Raw genomic sequence first — 12,256 nt, 5'->3', positions numbered from 1 at the left:
GCCACAGCGTTTCACTGGCACAGACAAACTGGATCATAGGATATGTGTATTTCAGCTTTACTAGAAATTGTCATATTGGTTGTATCGATTTATACTCCCTCCAACAATGTTTTACTCCGTATCTTAACCAACACTTGGCATTTCCATTCTTTAATTATTTGTCGGTGTGGAGGTCAAGTGGCATTTAATTATTGATTTAATAAGCATTTTTCTGAGTTCTAAGGCAGTGAGGATCTATCCATACTTTATTAGCTGTTCTGGTTTCTTCTACTATTTGCCTATCATATTCAGTTTTCTGTTAGCTTTTTTTTTTTTTTAGTGTTTCTTAGTGACTGCAAGAATCTTTATATTTCTTAGAACCTGTTCTTTTTTCTGTCTCACATATTATAATATCATTCAATAACATTTATTGATGATAGCAATTCTTATGATTGATTGAGACATTTCAGATCATTTTTACTCTAAACAAAAGTGTACTTAAGTGTTTGCTCCAAAAAATGCTTCCTCCTAACAGTTTACTAATTTCATAGAAGTAAGTATAATTATGGTGTCTTATGTTTGAAAATATTTTTCACTTTTAACAAATGTGAAATTATAATTATACCATTCCTATTTTTATAACACTATTATTATAACTGTAAATGATAATACTATTATAATACCATTTCTATCTTTACACATACATTTCAAAGTAACTTAATCTATTATTTCACGTCTGAATTTCCTTCAAAACTCAAACCCTTTGCAATAAGATTAATGATTATTACTTCTATTTTTGACATTTAAGATAGTCATAAATGTTTCACCTAATGATCTTAAAATAGACTATGATGTAATTTTCTGGTGTTTATCTTTACTGTATGAAAACTAAAACAGAGATTTATTTTATTTTATAAGGAGCTGAATGATATCTCTCTCATTTGCTTTTTCAATATTTATTGCATTCCCACTGGGTGACAAGTGCTGTTTTAAGCACAGAGAATATACTAGTATACAAAATAAACTTAATTCCTGCCCTTATGGAGCTAACATTGTGGAGAGGACAAAGAACCTAAATAAATGTGTAAAACATGTTACCTAGTGATAAGTGCCCAGGACAAAATTTAAGTCCAAAAAGTGAGTATCTGTGTGCAAGGTAGGGGAGGGAGGCATGATATTCCATAGAATAGCCCCCCAAAATCCTCACTGATATTGCATTCAGGGAAGGATTGAAGTATGTGGATATATGAAAAAAGAGCATTTCAACTAAAAGGCAGAACAAGAACAAAGTCGCTGAAGCATGAGAGTTCAGGCATGAAGTCTGGAGAGCTGGAGGCGAAGGAACTAGAGCCAAAGGAGTAGGGGATAAAGTCAGAAAGATAATGGAAGAGCCAGATAAGGATTTTGGCTTTTATTCTCAGTAAGATGGGAAAGTTTGTAGTAGAGAGTAACCGCATCTGACTTCAGTTTTAAAGGGATCACACTAGCTTCCATCTTGAGGAAAGTCTGCCAGGAGACACAGGCATAAACAAAATCAGTTAAACGACGGAATTGTTTACACTTGTCTCTCTTCCAATTTGTTTTGAAATCCACTGCATTCGAGTATTTTTGGCTTTTTCCTGTTATGAGTAATATGACTTTCACATAGGTAAAAATCCAGTGGTCAATTCTAGGTCCTCATCTTAATTGACCTCTCAGGACCATTTGGTCTCCCGGATGCACTTTTTTCACTTGAATTCCAAGATAGAACAATCTCTTTGTGTGCCTCCTAATTTACAGGCTCTTCCTTCTCAGTTTCCTTTGCTGGTTTCACCTCATATCCCCAGACACTTAGTACAGAAACCCAGGGCTCATTCTTCCTTTTCTCTCCTCCATGTACACTGACGCCCTTGATGATCTCATCTAGTCGCCTGGCTATAAATATCATGCAAATGCTGACAGCTCCCCGTTGCTATTTCTACTGAGACTTTGCTATTGAATTCAACCTCATATATCTAATGATCTGTGATGTTCTTCCTAAGTATCACCCTATCGGCAGCCTTCTTCACTTCAATTATAGTAAATCCATTCTTCCAGTTGCTTAGGCCTAAAACACTGGAATCTGAAATTCAGGCTAGAAGGCTAGGCTAGAGATGTAAATGTTAGAGTTATCAGCATGTAGATGATTTTCAAGGAATTTCCCTAGAAATTGTGTTTTTCTTTGTATTTAACAGGATAGTTACATATGGGATCCCTTTTGTTTGTAAAAGGTACTCTTCAGTACAAATGTATTTCTTACCTACATCATAACTACAACTTGCAATAATTACTTAATTAGGTAATGATAATTATAAACAATAATATTTAACAAATTAGTAATTAATGAGAGACTGAACTAAACAATGAATACCAATTACCAGATTTTCTGAAGTGTTAAACACAGATTTTCTGAAGTGGTTTGACTTGCTGGTAGGGTTTGAAAGTAACTAAACTAACCATGTTTGTTTGCCTTTCTCCTGCTTTCTTCCAAGCCATGTAATCAATCTCTTGATAATCTCTTTTAAAGGGTAATTTTCCAAAAAGAAGAAAAATCCAAACTCTCCAGAAGACATATAATGAATATCTGTAATATATTTTTTTAACTCTGCATTAATGAGGCAAATGGGCAATGTTAAACTTATTCAGAGGAGAAGCCAAAGAACACATGCATTTATATATTAGGAATAGTTAAAATGATTTTGTGAATTGATGCATTACCTACAGGCACACAGCATCTATGGAAATAGAATCAGATATCCTAAAATAGGATGCTGTGCTATGAACAATGCATAATTTTTCATTGAACTTATCTAGTAATATTTGTTGCTTATTCTAAATTTCCTTATTAATGTGAGTATTTATATGTACTGCCTGTCATGTAGGAGAAGAATTAAAAAACTGGAGAATAATAAATAACATGGAAAGGGGAAATTACTTTTTTCACTAATCCAACCAAACATATTTAGATTTTCATATTTTCTGTAAGGCAATGTTAAATACAATAAACATGTTCTAGTGACACCAATTCTGCAATTATTTTTGCTATATGACACAAAATTAGGTTTCTAGTTCTCAAAGTTGTATTCACATTCCTATTTTATTATCATGATAACTCAATTATAATAATTCTAGAAGACTCCCTAGAAAACATTATTCTGTTTTCGTAACAAATAAACACTTGAGAAAAAAATTGTCTTGAAGACCATCAATCAAATAACTTTCAATTAAACGTACATATGTGTGTTATAATGAATTTGTCCTTGGTTCCTGTAATAGAATTTCAAAAACCCTGGCCAACCATAGCATTAGAGCACTGGACTTTGGGTTAGCCAAATCTGGCAAGGGGAAGAGAGCTGGACTTTTGAGTTCTTTGCCTGATCAATGACTTAATCAACCATGTCTACATAATAAAACCTCCATAAAAACTCTGGACTATGCCCTCTGTGTTGGTAAACCCACTGATGTCCTGGGAGGGTGACATGCCTTGATTCCAAAAAAAGAGGGCTTAGAAACTCTGAATTTCCCACTTTCTACCCTAAACCATGCCTATGTATCTCTTCCACTTAGCTGTTACTGATCTGTACACTATGTAAAATCATAGGCAAAAATATAATGCTTTGCATAAGTTCTGTTAGTCATTCCAGCAAATTATCTAACTCAAATGAAGGTCCTAGAAACGTCTGACATTTTAGTTGGTCGGTCAGAAATCCTGGCGTCTCTGAGTCTTACAAATAGTGTGTGCAGTGGGAGCAATCTTGGGGAGGATTTTGTCCTTAACCTGGAGGATCTACACTAACCATGGGTAGTCAGCATCAGAATTAAATTGAATTGCAGGACACCTAGTTGCCAGAGAACTGATGTCAGGGCAGAATATGTAAATATTGGTCAGTGTAAAATAATATGTGTCAGCAATAAGAGGGAAATATGCTTAAGTGAAACACCTAAGGGATGGCCAGATTTGTTACTGGTCTGCCCGTGTGATACTTAGCTGTCAGGTCAATTCAGTTTCAAATCAATTCATAAAATAAATTTAAATTTTCTATGAGTATTAGATTTTTCTATCTATGAGCATTGAGAAATCACAATAACTTTTACCAAAGTAAGTATTCCAGGGGATTTCCTTTCCCGACCACGTAAATATATAAAGAGGAAACTTCTGGGCCAGTTCTTCCTACTGCAAAGTAGGAATATGGCAGATATCCAATGTATGTGAACAGTGTAAGTGGTAAGCCTGGATCATGTAGAAACAAAACCTACTTTTTAAGTCATCATATTTCATTGCTTACACGTCTTTTTGGCATCAGCGCATCTTGATTTCATTTAACCAATTTTTTTCAGCCACTTACAAAATAAAAATGTAAGGCTTTTACCAAAAATACTGGGAAAAAATAAATCCAGATATAAACATTACTTCTACAGGATTGTTATAGCAGCTTCTATTACAATGAAAGCAATGTTTTTAAGTTTTCTTGCATTATGAACATAATGCTCCCAGTATTTCAGAAGCCAGGGGTTTATTTATAATGGTCTTGGCTTCACTGTGCCAAATGCTTAGCGTACAAACCGAAGCCAGAAAATCAAGGATCCAAATTACACCAAGTCGAATGCCAATGCAAGTTTTTTTTTTTTCTATTTCCCAAAGCATAACAAGACTAAGAATTCAGAACGTCCAGCTAAAAATACGCTTACTCTTGAATCTTCCAATGTTTGAAGTAAAAAAGCATTTGACCTCTATTTCTTGATTCAAATCTACATAAGGCAGCATTAAAATTATTTGAAACTGATTTTACAGCCAGGAGAAAGCATTACAAAAAATTTAAACTGTACAAAGAAATTAAGTCAACATTAGACCTCACCTCTTTAAAGACACAATCAAAGAAAGCTTACTGGTTTCAGAAGAAGATGCCGCTATTATGTTGAAAAGATCTGGGGATAAAACTGCCAGAAAACAAAGTACTGTGATTATACCTGCTATCTGTAAATCTCAGGTAGTGAAGGAAATATATAGGCTGATGATAATCACTGGAAAATTGTGCTTTGTTATTGAGTAAAATTAGTTCACTGAGAACCTTCATTTCTACAAAAATCATTATGAGAGTTTTGGTTTTTATATCTACATGGTATTAAACCATTCTACAAACCCAAATACCCAAACTCTGGAGCTTGAGCTATTTTTATCCTGTTTTCCATTTCAACTACTGAGGTAGTACCAAACCATTGAAAATTATGTTTATTATTACCCAGGTTAAGAGCTATGAAGCTCCGAGTATTTCCATCATAAAAATATCTTTCTTGCTAACAGTACTAAAATTTTCCTTAGCCTGGATATTTCCAAAGCATGTTCTAATCCAAAAATGAATTTTAAATTCTTGGATTCCATATTTTCAATTAAGAAATAATAAATTAATTAACATTCTCTTTAGCAGACATTGGCTTTTTTTTTTAAATTATAATTCAAGGGATACACCAATGTACCATCTTCTCCGACTCAGTAGGCATAGAAATTGCAAAATGTAACACCCAGGCAGGCTCACAACTAGTTCCTGATTTCCCATACGGGCAAGCAGTGGGGAACCTAGTCAAAACTTCAAGGCAAATAAAAGGTCTCCTAGGAACTCCCATGGTGCGCTCAGACTTCACCACTTCCGAATCCCTTGTGTTGCTTCAGGAACCCCTCCTTACCAATGGCTTGTCAGGATTATTTATAACTTAAAGGACAATTTCTCCTTCTTCTTCTTCTTCTTCTTCTTCTTATTTTTAATATTTATTTATTTTTGAGAGAGAGACAGAGACAGGGACAGAGAAAGAGTCACAGTATGAACAGGGGAGGGGCAGAAAGAGAGAGAGACGCAGAATCCAAAGAAGGCCTCAGGCTCCGAGCTGTCAGCACAGAGCCCGGCTCAGGGCTTACATTCAGGAACCGTGAGATCATGACCTCAGCCGAAAGCCTAAACAACTGAGCCACCCAGGTGCCCCAAGAGCAATTTCTAAAGAGGCTAATGCTTAAGAAAAAGATGTAAACTATATTAGTGGCGTTTCAAGTATTTCACATTGCTTGTTCAGCTTTCACATTAGACTGTTCCTACTATATGCAACGATGGGAGATTATAAATATCCTCAATAGCAGTGAAATGAATTTGATTTAAAAATAGTTAGGATTGGGGCACCTGGGTGGCTCAGTCAGTTGGGTGTCCAACTCTTGGTTTCAGCTCAGATATAGTTCTTAGGTTCAAGTTCCACATCTGGCTTCGTGCTGATGGTGCAGAGCCTGCCTGGGATTCTCTCTCTCCGTCTCTCTCTACCCCTCCCCTGCTCTCTCTCTTTCTCTCTCTCTCTCAAAAACAAACTTTAAAAACATAATAATAAAAATAAAAAATAAAAATACTTAGGATTAATCATCGAGCTCAGAAATATTTATATGACATGGAAATGCTATCTCTCGGTGGATGGCATTCATTCTTTACAAAAGCCTTCTTTCTGAGCTAGAGCGTTTACATTTTTTCCTTCTTCAAATTTTCTCTTATCTATCTTCCTTGCCCTTCATATAATCTTTTCTCTACAATTCCATCCTGATATTAATACTTAACCAAATTCCCTACTTTTCTTCAAGTTATTTTTTGTATTTTTATAAATCTAAAAACCTTCATGAAGTTACATCACAATACAATATAGGCATTCTTATAAAATGAGAACTTCAAAAATTACTTATTTTAGAAGCTACAATAAACGCTACACCAAATTCTTGATCTTTTCTTATTATAGCACTTAACTTAGCCTAGTCTCAGTAAATTCAGAGGTCTCAAAAGGATCTGATATATTCTATCCATTTGAATGTTATTTTACTGCTAACTACAAAAGAGTTTTTTAAATCTATTAAATAATCTGTTATTTTTTAATTTAACATTCTTTAAGCATTTTTATAGCATACTTCCATGTAATTCATTTCCTAAGTAAATAAAATTTATCTTAACAAACAGCATTATTTTAATCATTTGAAATATTTACAATGTGTTTAAAAACAGGAATGCAGTCTAGATTTTAAAATATACTTTTTAAAAAACTTTATTTATTTATTTTGAGAGAGAGAACAAGAGCAAGTGAGTAGGGGAGGGGCAGAGAGAGAGAGGGAGAGAGAGAATCTCAAGCAGCTCCACACTGTCAGCGCAGAGCCCAGTGCAGGGTTTGAACTCATGAACTGTGAGATCATGACCTGAACCGAGATTAAGAGTTGGACACTCAACTGACTGAGCCACCCAGTGGCCCTGAAGCCTGGATTTTCAAAATAAAGAGAAAATAAAGGAAGTGCTTGTGTCATAACCTTAAAATTTTGAAGTGGTTACCTCAGCAAGATGGTGGTAAAAAGCTCATGAAATAAGAGACAAGGTTTTCCCTGTCATAAAAGTATAATAGAAAGAAACTGTCTTCACATCTTTTCCATTTCTAGAGGTATATTCATTGTGTTTTATGTAGAATTTATGAAGTCGTGCCATAAAATGAATTTAAAAAATTCACCACCATGTTCAGAGGAGTTGGAAAACATAACATGTGAAATTACCCATCTTCTCTTTTGAGGGAAGAAACATACATGGATTCTTTTGAAAAGTGCCACAGTTAAAGTGCCTGTGGCAAGGCCTTTCTGTAATCTAGATATAGGTCTACATTCATAAGTCCTTGCACTGGGCCATAAGCTCACAGTGCTGCTTCAACGTCAAACCGTTCTGTTCAACAGCAATGACACAGCCAAGTTCATGCTTATTTTGAAAGTGCTGTGTTATTAAGGAGTTTGATCAATGCCTTCTGCCCATTAAGTCAAGCAATAATTATTTTACTGAGACCAGTTAAAGAAATGATGTAAAAATAAGAAGTGAGGGGAGTAAGAGTTGGGGGTAGGTGGGAGGTGTCCTGCAAATTGGAGAAAAAAGTGAGAAAGTACTCCCACAGCAACTCAGAGAAACACACACAAGACTAGGCTCAGGTTAGCTGAAAAAGGAAGTCAAAGAGGTAAAGATGGACATGTGTGCTTTTAGTTCCCAGAATCTCAGGCAGTTGTCAAGAGCGCACACACACACACACACACACACACACACACACACACAATCATCATATGATTTTAACTCACAAGCTGATTGGTAAGATTTCTTAAGGATGGTTTTAGTCGCCTTTGAAATGAGTTTATATTGATGCTGAATTATGCAACAATTTTTATGGCCCTTTCTTAGGATGCTTGTTTGAACTTTGCCTTTATGCTATATCCCAGGTATATATGCATTTCTCTAAGAAGCACTCAACTTAAACTCATGAGTGCACATAAGCCTCTTTTTAGTAGGTAGAGTTGTTTGTAACTGGGCCTTTTTTTAAACTACAGAATGAGATAGTATCTTTCAGATTCTCTGATACTTAGGGAACTGTGCCTATTTTTTCAGATATGGTAAACATTGGTCCAGGAGGAAGCTTAAATACATTATATGGTATGAAGTTTGGGTATGATAGTGTACTATTCGTTTGAAAAATGCTTAGCACATTTCTGGAAGGAAATGATGACAATACTTAAGAGTATTCTTCAAATGTGCCTGGAACCATCACCAAACTAGGCCTGATGACTCTTGGATCCAGAAGCTTGTGGCAATAAAAGCTTTTGATTTTATCTACCTTTAGATACATATGTGATTTAAAAACTAGACAGTGAAAAAATAAATCAAGTAACTTTTTGTCTAGTGCCTTAAATATACAGTGTGACCTATTTTTGCTTTATCTTGTTTTCTTTCGATTTGTTTTTCTTTTTTTTTTAAACTTTTTTTTTTCAACTTTTATTTATTTTTTGGGGACAGAAAGAGACAGAGCATGAACAGGGGAGGGGCACAGAGAGAGGGAGACACAGAATCGGAAACAGGCTCCAGGATCTAAGCCATCAGCCCAGAGCCCGACACGGGGCTGGAACTCACGGACCACGAGATCGTGACCTGGCTGAAGTCGGACGCTTAACCGACTGCGCCACCCAGGCGCCCCTCGATTTGTTTTTCTAGAGGAGTGTGATGTGTAGGAGATTTTGGCGTTCCTGGTAAAGAAAGGAATGCTTGGGTAGAGATTAATTTTCACAACGTGTAGAATATGAAAAATGCCTAATATAGTTCCCTGCATATCACAGGCTTTCAAGAAATGATAATAGTTTAAAATATTAGTTCCTATTACATGGCCACCTACACATTTTCTTCTATAATCCTTATACTATGAAATAAATAGGGGTTTCATTATCCCCATTTTGCAGACAGGAAACTGAAGCACAGAGAAGTTGGGCAACTTGCCCAGGGACAAATAGCTGATAGAGTAGAAGGGGCTTTGAATCTAACAATCTGCTGGAATGATAAATACAGTGGATTGAAAGGTATGTACGCCAACTGCAGAAGGCATGGTTCCACATAGGACTAGAGAGATTGGAAGGGAGAAGACCACAGGGGCTTAGCCATCTAAAGGAGTTTTGTCTTTATCTTAAGGACAATGGCAAGTCATGGAAAGGTTTTTATGTTTTTATTTTTAATTTTTTTAATTTTTTATTTTTTTCAACACATGAAGTTTATTGTCAAATTGGTTTCCATACAACACCCAGTGCTCATCCCAAAATGAACAAATCAGGAGACTATAGATGCTGGAGAGGATGTGGAGAAACGGGAATCTTCCTGCACTGTTAGGAGGAATGCAAATTGGTGCAGCCACTCTGGAAAAGTGTGGAGGTTCCTCAAAAAATTAAAAATAGACCTACCCTATGACCCAGCAATAGCACTGCGTGGAAAAGTTTTTAAGCAGGGAAGTACATGAACAGATCTGCCAGATTATTACTTAACTGCAGTGTGGAAAACAGATATCGGGAGGCAAAAGTAGATTTCAAACAACCAGCTAGAATGCTATCACAGTGTGTAGGCAGGAGAGATGTTATCTGGGTCTAGGAAGGTGGCATGGGGGTGAAGACATTCTTTGGAGAGGCATTTTGTATCCTAAAAACATTTACTTTCCTCTAATTAAAATCTCCAATTCACCAAAGTTCTATCTGCTGAGGCTACTTAAAGCAACAGAACCCTGTAGTATAAACAACAAATTCAACCAGGTTCAAATTTCAGCATTGGCACTACTTTCTCCAAGGAGTCTTCCTTCAATGATGATACTGGGTTAGATATTCTTGCTAAATACTCCAATTATCACCTCTGTTAGACATTTAAACCGAGTATCTTCTAATAGTTGCATCCTACTCTGTCTCCTCTGTGTGACCACAAGCTCTTTGAGAGCTATGCACCAGTCTCCATGGAATCCCCAGGATTTGGCACAGAACCCCTCAGTACTTACTCAATAAATGTTCAGTGAATTTTGAATGGAAAAGGAGAGGGAAAATAGCTGCTTCCCACAAGAGCACATAATTAGCACAAGTAAATTTGTATCTGGGAAAATCTGTGATATATATGCATTCAGACAAGGAGATTTGTGGTGTGTGGATGTACATACCTGTGTGGTGGGAGGAGGGGAGATAAGATGCCTTCCTTCTTTAGGAAGCCACCTCATACCACTAACTTAGTAAGTCATTACACTTGGCAATGAGTTCAAGGGTAAGCATTGTGTTCTCTCACGTTGCCTCACTTCTACCTAAATCAATTGTCCCCTATTGCTACCAATCTTACAAACCCTTTTCTCAAACAATGTACTTCTATACTTGCACAAAGATTCCACATTTCACTGGACTTAATGAATCCAAAAAACCCACATAGAAAGTCCTTGGAAGAACAACTTTAAATGGTAAATTATAGAATGGAAAATGGAATCCTCCGTTCATATGCAATTATTCTTTGTAAACAATTAGGAATAGTTCATGAAAAAGTCAAATGGTTTTCTATCTACTTAACCTTTTTCGAAAGTCAACTGGAATTATTTTTTATATAAACATTTGTTAAATTTATTGAGTGCCTACTGTATGCTAATTTCTATAAGTGACACTAGGGAAGCTATAAAAATAAAAATACATATTCAAATTAGAATTATGCCCCCAGGAGATGAAATTTGTGTACAAGCTTATATAAATCAACTCTCTAATCTAATGATTTAAAGAAAAATATAGCCACCCATGCAAGTTATGTCCCTCATGGAATGTTCCCAATCAGAAAGCAGTAATTCCATCAAAACAAACAAACAAACAAACAAAACCTAAAGATTCACTGAAGAGAAGACTAGATTTTCTAATTCAGTATAACAATAAATTAAGTACTAAAATTATAATTTGACTTTGCTGGAGACCATATTGTACAGTTCATAAAGGAGTTACTTTGAATGCTAGAAGATATAGACTCTCATCTTTTTTACTTATCATTTAGAATCTCAATTTCCTTATCTATAAATAAGGACAATAATGCCCACCTTGAGTTGTAGGAATTGAAGGAAATATTGTACATTAAATGTCTAGTATAGTGCCTAACACACAATAACAATTGGCCATAATTAAAAGACCGATAGATCAAAAGCTAAATCTATATTCGAGACCTTGGTTACAGATCCTTCAGAGTAAGGAAAGTAACACATTGGTTGCATGCAGGATTTCAGGGAAATATGTCAGAAATGATAGAGAAATAAGAGTGGGAATGGGAAAAGGCTGCATTTTTATGAGTGTGGTTTCCTGCCTAAGATTTCTTTCCTGGATGGCAGGAGGAATGAAGGAGATGCTACCTCGGTGAAGCCCAAAAGATTAAGCGTACCTGTTAGACCTTTCAAATACATATAAAGGCTGAAAATGAGTAGACCGATTATTTCATAGGCTTATTGATACTAATTTGCTCTGTGATACATGGAACCAATTATAGGCATTTTGGGGAAAGGTTGCACCTATGCAGCCGTGATTAGTGGCTGGTTTCCTCAGGTATATGGTGATCCACATAACACCCTGGAAAATATACCTGAGCCCTGTGAGCTGCATTACCCCTCTTTATGTGCCTTACTTCTCTCTTTTATCTGGAAAAGAGAATAGTCTCCTGCATTTATCGTCATGAGTGTCGACTTGATGACATTTATGATGTGTCTGAAATGCTAATAAATCTCTAGAAGTGGAAAATAAGCTGTGGTGAGAATATGGAGTAAGAAACCCAACGAATGAGGAACAGCTGTAGTCAAGACAGTTCTACTCTCAAATATAATCAACTGAAATCTTAGAATGAAACTGAAATATTTTGGGGGACTAATGTGATCATTAAGGATTAAAAAAACAGGTTTATGAGCCAAATTCTGGATT

The sequence above is a fragment of the Acinonyx jubatus genome, chromosome B2 (assembly GCF_027475565.1).
Source record: "Acinonyx jubatus isolate Ajub_Pintada_27869175 chromosome B2, VMU_Ajub_asm_v1.0, whole genome shotgun sequence".
Lineage (NCBI taxonomy): Eukaryota > Metazoa > Chordata > Mammalia > Carnivora > Felidae > Acinonyx > Acinonyx jubatus.
The sequence above is the reverse complement of the archived record's forward strand: the minus strand, read 5'-3'. Positions refer to the sequence as shown.